Below are 14,582 nucleotides of genomic sequence, written 5' to 3'. Positions count from 1 at the left end.
GCAATGCGCTGGGTACCTTTTCTGTGAGCTGCATAGGGTTTTGCTTGCAAAGGCTATGGGGCATGCTCTGCTTTCACCCTCAGGGATTTTGAACCATACCGCCCCAAGCCCATTGAATTATGCATTGATTGACAAGATAAATGGCCTTAAGAAATCTGGAGGAACAAGGACTGCACAATAGACAAGTTTCTCTTTAAGACTGTTAAAGGCTGAGCTGCATTTGGCTGTTCAGTCAGGGGGTTTAAACTTTCTGAATACCTCTGGGTTCTATTTACTGTTCACTCTTCTTCTCCTCTTCTGGGCAGCTGTCAGAGTAAAAAGGGGCTTAGCAATTGAGGAACAGTTCAAGATAAAATGTTGATAGCAAAATATCTTCCCAAGGAAAGACTTTATTATTCCCCAAACAGAGGGTGTGCACCCATTATCTTTCATCAGTGACTATATCAACATTGCTGTAATGACTTAGACCTTGGCTGGGTCAACAACCATGCAATCCTCACTGAACCTGTCCAAGGAATTTCATGGATTTCTTCAAGACGTGGCATTTCTTTGGACATAATTTCATATTATGTTCCATCAATCTCTAGAAGACGACCTACAAGCAAGAGCATCTTCTTCCATTGGAGCAAACACAAGCAAGTCATCAAGAAAGAATAGAGACCTACAGTAGAAGTGTGGTAAAGGGAGTGAATTTTGTTTCACTACTACCTATTTTGTGCTTCACTATTACCGGTTTTTGCACCTCAAGATGTTTGTTAAAGTGGGTGTTTTATCATATTCTACAATGACTTAGTACTTTTCTTGTGCCCTTATTACATATCCTGGCTTTTACTTATTTCTCTTCTTTACTGCTGCCTCTTTGAGCTTCACACAAAAATCCTACATAAACAAACTGTCTGTGCAAGTACAAACAGCAAATAAATGTCTTGAATCTTAAATCAAATGCTTATATAGCCTGGAGCCTACCCCAGGAAGCACAGGACATAAGACAATGACACCCTATAGACAGGATGCCAGTCCATTGCAAAGCACATCTAATCACATATTATAGACAATTCAAAGATGTTGATGCATGTTTATGGATGACAAAAACAAATCAGAACAAGTTCTGGGGACAGAGTACAAAGTACGAGCATATGGTGTCGCTGGAGTACTTGGAGTTAAGAACTTTGCACAAGGATCCAACAGAAACATGATTACAGTATAGGCCTTGACCCCACAATCTTCTAGACACAAGCACAAATACCTAACCCACAGACCTACACATCATCGGGATGGACCTAATGAAATTTATTTATGTTGATTCTGCAAGCATGTGAATAGTCCTATTGGCCATATAAAAACATTCAAATGACCTATTAGGTCCAATTTATAGAAAGAAATTGGGGAGGCAGTGTGTGTGACACCTTTGTGAAGGTCAAAAATCCTGTCTCTGATGTCCTTAGACAGCTCGTTGATATTTGCAAATTGATAATATTTCCACAATTAAAAAAGAAAAACAAACATAAAACCATTTTCCTTCAGTCATACAAATTTCAAGGTACTGTGCCACTTTCATTTACATTGATCAATCACAACATCAATTGTAAATGGTGCCATTATAGATTAGGCAAGTGTACAGTCAGTTCTTGAAGTTGATGTGTTGGAGGCAGGATAAATGGGCAAGTGTTGAGATATGAGCGACTTTGACAAGGGCCATGTTGTGATACCGTGAGGGAAATAAGAATGTCCCCCTGCTGAATTCTTAAGTTGACCCAATAATTAAGATATGAGAAGTCTATAATTTTACTGGTGCGTTCCAAAGTTCATCTAATAGTGTGTTTTAATGAATCATACAATGCACGGGTTGACATATTGTGAATTGAAATATAGAAGACCCCTCCCCCCCATAGCTATCTGCCTATTTGGTAGCCGTGGGTTTCAGTTAAAAATCGTTATGTAACAGTTACAAACCAATTTGTCATTTACCTAGGTAAATAAGTATTTGATCCATTAGAAGACATGCTTTAGTACTTGGTAAAGTAACCATTGTTGGCAAGCACAGCTGTCAGACATTTCTTGTAGTTGGTCATCAAGCTTGCACACAGCCCATCAGGAGTTTTTATCCACCCCTCTTTGTTAGGCTATCACTTGGTTCTTAGGTTATCACTTGATTACACAAAACTTGGGTTCCTTCCATAGGTTTTCTATTGGATTAAGCTCTGGAGACTGGCTAGGGCACTCCTTGACCTTAATGCACTTCTTCTTGAACCACTCCTTTGTTGCCTTGGCCGCATGCTTAGGGTCATTGGCTTGCTGGAAGACCCACCCGTAATGCATTTTCAGTGCCCAGGCTGAAGGAAGGAAGTTCTCATCAAAGATTTTATGGTACATGGCCCTGTCAATCTTTCCTTTGATGATATGCAGCCGTTCTATACCACTGACAGAAAAACACCCCCAAGGCATAATGTATCCACCACCGTGTTTGACGATAGGGATGGTTTTCCTCGGGTTACAGTCAACATTCTTTTCCCTCCAAACAGGGCAAGTAGAATTGATGCCAAACATATACAGTATACTTCTCATTTCTTTATAAACGAAACTTAGTAATTCAACAGGAGGTCAAATAATAATTTTTCTCACTGTATTTTACACTCTTTGTAAAATAAACAACAAATCATTTCTTTTAACAATTTAATTGGTTTACTTAAGGAAGCCCGTTTCCGCCACAAAAAGAGAAAAAATGTCATAATAACGAGAAACTTTCTCATTATTACGACTTAGTATCTCATAATAACTAGAAACTTTCTAATTTTTACGACTTAGTATCTCATAATAACGAGAAACCTTCTCATTATTACGACTTAGTATCTCATAATAACGAGAAACTTTCTCATTATTATGACTTAGTATCTCATTATAACGAGAGTTTTTTTCCACGGGAAGTTTTTTTTTTACAACAAGATTTTTTTTTCTTTCTCAGGACTTCGATCTAAATGGTCCTAATAACCTTATGAAGAACCTTATGAATGTGTACAACAAGCTGAGGTGACTGTGGTTAGAGTTAGCGGAGTTATGTTTGCTAAGCATGGTCAGCAGTACTTTAAACGGGGCTTCACAAATAAAGAAATACTAACGTTGCTGAAAGAGTTACATGGAGTTAAAATTAGCAATTGAACCCTCGAGCAAATTCTGTACAGACGTCAAAGAACAAAGAACAAAACTGCCGAGGCTGATGTGGCAGCATTCATTCAACAACAGCTACAAACATCGGGTCAGTCGCACGGCTATAGATGGATGCATCAGAAATGTTGGTTACATGGGATTATTACTGAAAGAGAGACAGTTCGCATGATATTGCGATTACTAGATGGTCATCAGGGAGTGGGTCTAAGGGCAAATAATCGACTGCGTCAGAGAGTGTACAATAGCCGTGGTCCCAATTACGTATGGCACATCGATGGATAAGTTAAAACCGTACGGCATTGCCATAAGTGGATGTATCGACGGGTTTTCCTGGAAAATAATTTGGCTTGAATCTTACCAAACAAACAATGATCCACGCGTTATTGCGGGATATTATATAACAGCTGTTTCTGAATACGAAAGATACCCTACAAGAGTCAGACTGGACCATGGAATGGAGAACAGTTATATCGCAGATATGCAAAGATTTTTTCAGCCCAATGAAAATTTTGCAGCACAGTGTGTCTCTTTCGGCCCAAGTACTACTAACCAATGAATTGAAAGACGGTGGCTCACTCTCCGAAGCCAGTGCGCACAATTTTGGATGAACATCTTTGACACTCTCAAAGAAGATGGATATTTTATGGGCACGTTTCTGGACAAATCGCTGATCCAGTTTTGTTTCCAAAACATGATTCAGGTAGGCATAACATAGAACACCCATCACACACAACGGCAATGTAAATTATGGCTATAAATTATTGCACATATTCTAGTTTGTAGTGCCAGCAAAACAATACGTGTATATTTGCTGTCATAATAATGTCAGGTTGTGCTGTATTTTCAAATGCATTATCGTAGCATTTTACATAACAGCCGATCTTAACTGCAGTCTTCTCGTGGGCCACATTTCTATAACTTTTTAATAATTCTGAAATATATTGTAATGACCAGATTAAAATAAATAAGATCTCCGATGGTTGCTGCAGAAAATGGATTTATTAACAGCGAGTGGTTCGGTTATGTCCCACACACACACTCCTCTAACGGCCCAAAAACCACTTCCCCAAAAACCGACTCCCCCCCCTCACGTCCCACGTCACACGCAATTCCATAAAGACACCCTCATAAACACAGAACCTAACTTGACAGAATAACATCGAACACATAATACCTGAAGGTATTACACTGCCCCCCCCCCCCTTAAGAAAACCCTCGTCCCTGAGGGTGCAAAATAAAGTCCTCTAGGTGGACTGGCCTCCGACACAGTCTTCTTGGTCATACTTGGTCTTCCCCAGAGTGAAGTCGCAGATTTCCATCTTCCTCCACAACATGAGTGAGGTCAGATATAGCCCCAGCAGTAGGTGGTGGCGCTGTGCTAGGGAATGACAAGGGCGCTGCCTCCTGTGAGGTGACATTAGCTGGGGAGGGTGTGGCCACGTCGAATACGGGAGTGGAATCACCCTTATATGGAGCCAGTCTATCTCGGTGTAGGACAACCTTCCTACCTTTTTGGGGCACTTGAACTCTATAGACCACCTCCCCAACTCGCTCCAAAACTCTGCTTGGGCCCTCCCAGGAACTGTCTAATTTCGGGCACCTGCCCTTCTTCCGTTTAGGGGAATACACCCACACTAATTCTCCTGTTTCAAAGTGTCTCCCCTTGGACCTCACATCATAGTTGCGCTTTTGCCGCATGCCTGCTCCATTCAGCTGGACCCTAGCGAAGGTGTGCGCACTCTCCAGCTGGTCCTGCAACTTGTGAGCATACTCAGGGCCCGGCTGCTCTGCAGGAGAGTCAGGTGGTGTGCCAAACGCGAGCGCAGAAGAGGTCCTGATCTCCTTTGCCAGCATCAGCAATGTGGGGGTACAGTTTGTGGAGCTTTGAACGGCAGATCGGTAGGCCATCAGAATGAGGGAAATATGCTTATCCCAGTTTCACTGGTGGTTGGCGGTGAGGATGGCAAGCTGCTGTTTCATGGTTCGATTAAACCGCTCTACAAGGCCGTCGCTCTGGGGGTGCAGTGGAGTGGTGCGGGTTTTTTGTATGCCCAGCCGGTCGCACATGGAGGCAAAGACTTACGATTCAAAATTCCTGCCCTGATCGCTGTGGATAATTTCTGGGGCACCGAAACTGCTAAACATGCCCTCCAACAGTGCATCCACGACCGTCTCCGCCTCTTGGTCGGGTAAGGCATAAGCCTCAGGCCACTTTGTAAAATAGTTCATTGCACAAAGCACGTATCTGTTCCCCTTTTCAGTAAGGGGAAAGGGGCTCATGATGTCAACAGCCACCCTCTCCATAGGTGCTCCTGCTATTTGCTGCTGTAGTGGTGCGTGGGACTGTTCTGGTGGACCTTTGTAAGCTGCACATACATCACACCTCCTGCAAAAGTCCTCCACGTCACGGCGGTGCTGGCCCCAATAAAAACTTTGTCTCAACCTGCGAAGGGTTTTGGAAACCCCAAAGTGACCGGAGCCCATTCCTCCGTGGCAGGCCCCCATTACATTACATCTCTGAGCCCCTTAGGCACCACAATCTGCCACCTCTCCTCCCCTGTGGCAGGCACCTTCCAGGCTCTTTGTAACACCCCTTCTTTCAGGCGCAGCACAGTAAACTTTCCCCACAGGCTTTTCGTAGCCACAGAATGCCCTGTCACCTGATCCCAGGGAGGCCTTTGCCCGGCCTCCACCCACTGTCGCACCGGTTGCAGGTCAGCATCCTCCTCCTGCCTGGATTTCCATTCTGAGGCCCCCACTGCCTGAAGCGTGCGACAGGTCGGTGTGCCCGGGTTCCACTCTCCCTGCAACTCCGTTTCCCGGGCGTCCCTCCGGTCACAGTAGTTGCAACCCGTTGCCGCACAAGGGCGCCGAGACAGAGCGTCAGCATTAGCAATTTGCACCCCACTCCTGTGCACCAATGTAAAATTATATGACTGCATCTCCTCCAGCCAGCGTGCCACCTGTCCTTCTGGCTCCCGGAAGGACATGAGCCACTGGAGTGCTGCATGATCAGTTCTGATGGTAAAAGCTGTGCCACACAGGTAGTATTTAAAATGTCGGGTAGCTGCCACAACAGCTAGCGGCTCGCGTCTGGTCACACAATACCGTCGCTCGCTCTTACTGAAAACCTGACTAAAGTAAGCCAAAACTCGGTCACCTTCTGGTGCTACCTGTGACAGCACTGCCCCCATGCCAACATCACTGGCGTCTGTGTCCAGGACATAGGGCAAAGAGGGGTCAGGAGGAGAAAGGATTGGTGCAGTAGTGAGGGCTCGCTGTAGGTTGGTGATAGCAAGCTGACATTCATGAGTCCATGTAAAGGGACAGTTTTTCTGCAGAAGTTGGAAGAGGGGGGCACCAACACAGGAGAAACCCTTTACAAACCTACGATAATAAGATGCCAGCCCCAGGAAACTTTTCAACTGTCCCTGGCTGGTGGGCACTGGCCAATTCTGTATGGCTTTTACTTTCTCCTCCAGGGTGCTGATGCCCTTGCCATCCACCTTGTGGCCCAGGAACTCCACCTCCTTCCTCATGAAGCAGCACTTTTCCGGGTGCAGTTTCAGCCCCGCTGCTGCTAACCTCCTCAGCACTAGACGCAGAGAGTCCAGTGCCGCCGGGAATGATTGTCCATGGACCAGGACATCGTCCAGGTACACCAGGCATTCTCGCCGGGGAATACCAGACAGCACCCTATCCATAAGCCTTTCGAAAGTCCCGGGGGCATTGCAGAGCCCAAAACTGAGAACTTTAAAATGCCAGTGACCCCTGGTGGTGCTAAAGGCAGTCTTTGGCCTGGATTCAGGTGCGAGGGGCACCTGCCAATACCCACTATGCAGGTCCAGGGAGGAGAACCATGAGGACCCAGAAACAAGGTCCAAGGTGTCATCCACCCTTGGTAAAGGGTAGCAGTCCTTCCTGGTGACCTTATTCAGGGCCCTGTAATCGACACAGAACCTCCACCTTGAACTCTTTTTCTTAGGCACCATGACCACCCCCGAGGACCATGGGCTGTCCGACGGCTCTATAATACCCGCCCGCAACATTGCATCCACTTCTCTGTCAGCAGCCAGGTGCGTGAGCCGTACGTCATCGTCACAGTGGGCAAAAATGTCCTTAAATTCCTCCAGAACCTGCCACAGGCTTTCCTGTTGCCTGGCATCTAAACCGTCGCAGTTATTCCTCCAGATGCTCCTTACTGCTGCGAGGTGGTCTGTCTGTCTGACTGGTACCCACTGGCCTATGTGCTGAGATTCACAGGGATGGGAGGTCATGGGGGAAAACACTGGAGTAGTCTGGCAAGAGGGGGGAGTTAACCGCACGCACTGTCCCCCAGGGAGAACTAGGTTTCCACTTCTTAAGTCCAGAACACATCCTGTAGATTTAAAAAAATCTAGCCCCAAGATGCACGGGTCTCGTACATCAGCAATCCAGGTGGAAAAAGGCACTAACAATTCCCCCACTTTGAATACGAAAGTCCCCCTGCCCTTCATGGGTGCCATGTCACCAGTCACAGTCTGTAACTGAACAGTGGTCTGTTCTAAAACAGTCCCCCATGGAACAACATCCGGTCTCACCAACGTGGCTGTTGACCCAGTGTCCACCAGGGCCGTACAGGGTACGTCCCCCACCAGGAGCGGAACGTGGCAGAAGTTTCCAGCTTTGGTCCATCCGACAGCTACCAGCGGGTTCTCTGACACCAGCGTAGAGCAGCCCTCCCCGCCTTTGCCAGTAGAGGATGACTCCCGGCTCAAGGGCTGGGGGGCCCGCGGTGACCGGGCTGCCTGGACCCTCTGCCGTTTCCCGGCTGACCATTAGCCTTGGGGCAGCACCTAATCATGTGACCGGGCTGGCCACACCCCCAACAAACACCTAATCTGGGTTGGAGTGGCTGAGACATTACTGCACTCTTGACATCCCTCAGCCGCACAGGCCCGTGACCCCCCAGGACCGGTTCAGCTGCAGCAGGAGGCGATGCAGCCCACATTCTAGCACAAACCGCAGTCTCCCTTTCCATGGCCAACTCCAGAGCCTCCCCCAGAGACATTGGGTGGGCCAGCTGTACGTGTATACGGAGCTTGTCAGGAGCAAGGGTTTGGACAAACTGATCCCTGGCCAGCTCATTTTGAATTTCGGGCGGCATGGACACATAAGCACGTCTGCATAGTCTCTCTATGTCATACGCTAAGGTGCGGAGGGACTCGCCAGGCAGCCTGACGCGGTGTTTGAATTCACAGCGCAGGGAATCACGCAGATTAAACTCCCCAAAGCGTCGTTCCAATGCATCAACCAGGGTCCAGTACTCGCATCTCTCTCCCGGGCTCAGTAACAGCAGACACACCGCTGCCTCATCCGTTAAAGATAGGGCTAATTGCAAGGCTTTTTCGTTCCCCGACCAAACAGCTGCATCAGCTAACAGTTCAAATTGCGCCAAAAATGCCTCCCAGCTCCCGTGGCCTGAAAACTTTGGCGTCTTAATGTGCAGCGGTCTGGAGCGTAGGGCGCTGCCATGTTTGTTTACCTTGTCCTGCGCAGCGCGGATGTGACAGTGCTCCTGCAGGTTGGTGCCCTCGTAATGGCGCGGCGGTTCAAACCCCTCCGTTTCGGGCATGAACACCTTAAAGTCATTCGGCGCATCGCGTTCTAGTTTCATCCCCTGACATCCAAACATCCTCGGACTCTCCTTGAACTCCTTCACTAGAAAGTTTCGGAGGTTGGGTTTCGAAGAAAAAAATAAAAATACAAGAAGAAAAAAAATCCCGGCTTCTGACACCAAATGTAATTAAAATAAATAAGATATCCAATGGTTGCTGCAGAAAATGGATTTATTAACAGCGAGTGATGTCCCACACACACACTCCTCTAACGGCCCAAAAACCACTTCCCCAAAAACCGACTCCCCCCCCCTCACGTCCTACGTCACACGCAATTCCATAACCACACCCTCATAAACACAGAACCTAACTTGACAGAATAACATCGAACACATAATACCTGAAGGTATTACAATATTCTCATGACCATGTGCAATAAGTTATTTCATACCCTGATTACGATATCATGCTCGAACGTCATTTATACAACAAACAGTCACAGTCGGCGTATTGAGGGAACAAGACGGAGACGCAGAACAAATCAAGAGACAGGACAGGACGTGACAAAGGAAAGGCCGAGAGACAGACCAGAAAGGGCGGAACAGAGGGGACAGGAGGAACAAAAGGAGTGGGAGTGACGGGAGGGAATGTCGGGAAACCAGGAATGGAGCAGGGCAGAGCAAAGCGACCAGGAACAGAGAAAGGGGGAGCAAAGGAAGGAGGAACAGAGGCAGGGAAGAAGGGAGAAGGCGGGGGAACAGGGAGAAGCCCGAGGGAGCCCCAGTGGGCGACGGGAGGCGGCCGGAGGGGCCGCAACCAGCCAGGAGGACGGAGCCAGAGGGGACCCCGGAGGGGCCAAGAAGACCGGGCGAGGGACCGAGGAAGGGGCCGAGGAGGGAGCAGGAGGGATCACCGGGGAAGGGGATGAGGAAGCAGGAGGGGACGTCGGCGAAGGCCCAGAGAGGGGGGGAGCCGCCACAGGTGGCGACGTCCAGGGACGGGCCGGAGGTAGAGGCCCCATAGGCGACCGAAGAGCCGCCGTCGGGGGGCCCGCAGGAGTCCGACGAGACGCCAGAGGAGGGAGAGAGGCAGGGGGACGAGGCTTCGGAGGGGGACAAGCAGGCGACTGCCGACCCGGCGGGCAAGCACCCGTAGGCGCTGAGTGAGCCACAGCGCAGGCGAGGGAGGGCGAGCCAGGGGGCCGGGCGGGAGGGACCCCCGCCCTTTGTCTATGCCCTCTCTCCCTACGGGACACATATATAAGGCCCCTTGGTCGGGGTCGGGCACGCCGGGAAGAGGAGGAAAGGAATACCAGATGGACCCCCGAGGGGTCCCATTCGAGCTCCTCAACCTCCGAGGAGGGAGGAGCGATGATGGAGTTCCCTGGGACCTCCTCGGGGATCAGGGCAGACAGGACTGGATTCGGGTCAAGAACAGGGTTCGGGCTAGGAGTGAGGGCCCTTGGGGCCACAGTCACGCAGGTAGGTCAAGACAGGGGCACTCTCCCGGGAGCTGCAGGTTGCTGCAGAGGGGACGCCAGCCCGGGAGCTGCAGGCTGCTGCAGTGGGGGCGTCGGCCCGGGAGCTGCTGGCTGAATGTGCTGAGGGTTCGCAGGTCTGGGCGGCAGCACAAAGTCAACAGCCGGGGTTAGAGGAAGCTGCGCAGGTATGTTGGACAGCGAAGGCGGCTGTCCCGGCTGCGCAGATTGCAGAGGCAGTTTCTGTGTGAATAGCACAGACGGCCGTGACCGCGACCGCTCGGAAGCGGGTCTCGCAGGTAGTGGCAGTAACTCCGGCGCGGGGTCCGCTGGCAGCGGCGGTGACTCCGGCGCAGGGTCCGCAGGCAGCGGCGGTGACTCTGGCGCGGGGTCCGCAGCCCTCCGGAACTGGAGTAGCTGCTGTAGGCCCCCGGTAAGGCTCTCGAGCGCCGCCCAACCAGACGCTGGAGTGAAGGTCTTGAAGCCTTTGGTAAGCCAAGCGACGAGCTGCTCGGCCTCCGGTCCCTCTGGCGCCGCTGGGTCGGTTATCACCCTCACATAAAGCCCATGGAGGGTGAAAAACCTGTTTGCCAGAGTAGTCACTTCCTCTGGCAAGTCCCGGGAAGGGGAGACGGGCGCGGTCCTCCTCGGGACCTGAGGTACTCGAGGGATTGAGTCCCTAACAGCCCTAATACCTCCCCAATTCGGCAGGCGTTCTGGCCGGTAATCATGCCGGTTCAGGTGCGGTAGCTGGTCCGGAGCGATCGGTTCCAGTTCAGGGTACGAGAAGGGAGCGTCCTCCTCGTTGTTGCTGGAAGCCCCGAGCCTCGCCAGGAAGTAAGCTCCCATGTGGAGCGGTTCAGGGTCAGAACCCCGGACGAGCTCCTCTCTCTCGTCCTCCACAAAAGACCAGGAGTGGGCGAGGGAGCACGTGCCCAGGTTGATGGGCTCCGGCAGGGGCTTTCCTCTCCTCTGCTTCCTCTTTGTCTTCTTACATTCTGTCATTCTGTCACGGGAAACGCGAGCGATCAGAAACAGGCAGGCAGGCAGAAATCGGGGCAGACTGGGGTTTATTCTGGACAAAGCACAAATATCCACTGACAACATCAATGACAGACACGGAAACAGGGGAGACCAGGACTTAAATACATTAAAGCTGGGCAACATAATCGGACAGGGCTGGAAACAATCGGGGAAGCACACGTGGGTACTCAGGGGGCGTGGCACACATGAGGAGCGGACGGGTCAGGCATCACAGTCAACACTGTCAAAGTCTGATCGCCAAGATTCGAAAACTGCTCGCTCTCCTTCTGGAACAAACTTGAGGAAATTTTCAATTAAATCACTCTTGATATACCCAGAGGCTGCTTGTTCCAAAATCACTGGAGCTAGTCTGACAGGAAGATACTTTTCCTTCCGCCATCCAAAAGCTATTATATGGCCAACACTTTCCCACTGTGCTTGGCCAAAATCGTGACGAAGAAAAGGCACTTTCAAAGAACTACCCATGGTCGTAAAAGTCATGCCAGAATTCAGAAAGAATTACTACTCCTCCATCATCATGTCCCATCTCAAAATTTCCATCTGGCAGTACAAGCTGGATTTTCACATTTTTGCTTAGAATACTTTCATCAGAAAAATGTAAAATAAGTTCAAGAAGAACTAGAATCCTTGGTGTTTTCTGACTTTCAGGAGACATAGGCAGTGTGTCATCCATGCTTTGGTCAGTAATGCCTCCATGATTATCTGTGACGAATGTAACTATGTTACTGTCTTCCAAAAGATCCAGAATAAATGGTTCAGTGCTCACTACCTCTGTGGAGTGAAGAAAAGATATGCTTTGGGTGCTGGAAGTGTCTCTCTCAATCCCAATGTAGATAACATCTGGTACATCTGCATTTTGGGATCTATGAGATGACTGTTCTATAATAGGGGTGGAACTCTCACAATCCTGAAAACTTAAATTTTCTTCAGAACTTTCTACATTTGCATTCCCCTGATTTTGTGTACTATTTTTTGTTTTCGTTGCCAAGTAGAACCTAAGAAGTGGCAATTTAGTGTCTTCGTACAATTTTCCCACTGTTACACTTTCATCCAGTGACATTTCCTGAGTATTTCAAGTCAAACTCAAATTCTGTGGTGTTCTTTCCAATTGGAAAAAAGAGACGTCGCTTCTTTTATCAAATCTGCTTCGCTTGAATCCTTTGAGACATCAATTTTCCGTGTGCCTCCACCTTTTCTTGTTCTCACCTGTTTTAAAACATTTTCTTCATCATCATAATGCATCCACCCCAATTCTATCTTCCTTACACTTTTCCCCTGAATTTTTTGTGACCAATTTTTGAGTTGAGCCATTTCCATATTCCTCATTTTTTTGTTTTTTGGATAATTTGGATTTTAGGCGATCAAAAAGCTTTGATTTGCGAGTTTGGGGACAATCTTCCTGCCACCTACAAAATCCAAGCACGGCCAGACAATCTCCATAAGATGGCAAGTATGTCTTCAGTTGCTCATCTGTCATCAATAGAATGACACTGACATCAATGTAAAGAAAACAAATAGTGCAATACAATCATCTATTTAAATACGCACAGTATGACAGACATTTTGTTCTTTCCCATTATTGATATTGCAAGTCCAGTGTGTGTGTGTATGCCTACGACTACCACTCATTTTGACGCATAAAGCTGTGTTACTTGATATCAAATGGAATTAAAGTTGTGGCCATTCAACCTCCTGACACTTGTTCATGGTAGACCCGCTTCAGACCATTATCAATGATGAATTTGCCTTCTGAACCTAAAGATATGCAGTTTTTGATCCTTTACATTTCCTTTTTTTCTTAGGCATCCAGAACATTAACTAAGTGGTCAAAGTGTTAGGTTACCTTCTAATAAATATTACTTCACATGTGGTAACTAAACTTAAATATAAGGTGGCCGTTTCAATATTAAAATGTTAAATTCCTCTGCGGTTAATTTGAGACAATCTCACTCCTTAAAGGAGCATTATAGTAAATATTACTGTAATTTAGGTTTAGTTAAACCTTACCTTTTCCAATTTTTCAATTGTTTCTTCTGGAACATTTCTTTGTCTTAAAAACTGTATCAAGTCACCCATTTCTGTGGACATATTTATGTTACAATTTCTTAGGATCATTGCCTGGTGGTGCAGTAAAATCACACCGATAACATAGCACAGTGGTGTGAAGAACAGATCAAATAACAGATAAAATTTCAATTACGGAAATCTGCGGACATTCAAAGAACTTCTTGTTAATATCCCCTAATTTAACCAATAAAAAACAATGTATGAAAATGAAATTTTAAGAAGTTTTTACATATTCGACCTCCTACCAAATATGAAACATTACGCTTGTTAAATAGATCACACTTTGCTTGACATACAAGTAGCCAGACATGCAAACCTAATACACTAATCTAACTAGCTTTGTCTAACCGCAGTAAAGAACATTTTCAGTTAACTCTATGCTGTATTCACTTTTGGTCTTAAATCACGAAGAACTGTATTCAGCACAATTTGTAAGTTTCAATTATTTTACTTATGATTCTAAGATCTGATCACGTGGACTGGCACTTGCTAGATCTAGTTTATTAAGAATGCACAATAATAAACCGCAGTGAATTTTCCAAAAACGCCATAGAATTAAAAACAACTGTAGTATGTGTTCTCGCAGCAACTTTAGGTTGCTCTTTGTTCAGAACGACTTGGAAACTCTCTCCCTATTAGCTATATTACGTTAAGCGTTAACCAAAAATCTAAACTGAGAACCATAAACTTGCCACCATGAAATTACGAATAACACAACTGCACTTACCTTAGAGAATGATTTGCAAAATACCATGCCCGCCATAAACATAGTCGAAGATTTGGAGCTTACTCCGGAAACGGAAGAAGCCTCAGAAGGTCATTTAAGTCGAAGTCATGAAAAAAAAAATTCTTGTTGTAAAAAAAAAAATTCTCGTTGTAAAAAAAAAATTCTCGGTGAAAAAATAATTGTTGAAAAAAAAAATTCTCGTAAGTTTCTCTTCATAATGAGATACTAAGTCGTAATAGTGAGAAAGTTTCTCGTTATTATGAGATACTAAGTCGTAATAATGAGAAAGTTTCTCGTTTTTTCTTTTTGTGGCGGAAACGAGCTTCCATATTTACTCTATCACATACTAAAGACATGCAAGTATACATTAGACAACTTCATTTAAGGGAGCAGGGTGTGGCTCTGTGGGCTTAGCCTGTGTGCCTATAATCAGAAGGTCGCAGGTTCAAACCCAGCCTCAGCCTGTGGGTCCTTGAGCACCACTACGGGTGGCAGCCCTTCGCAG

This window comes from Brienomyrus brachyistius, chromosome 8, assembly GCF_023856365.1.
Source record: "Brienomyrus brachyistius isolate T26 chromosome 8, BBRACH_0.4, whole genome shotgun sequence".
NCBI lineage: Eukaryota > Metazoa > Chordata > Actinopteri > Osteoglossiformes > Mormyridae > Brienomyrus > Brienomyrus brachyistius.
This window is presented reverse-complemented; position numbering follows the sequence as displayed.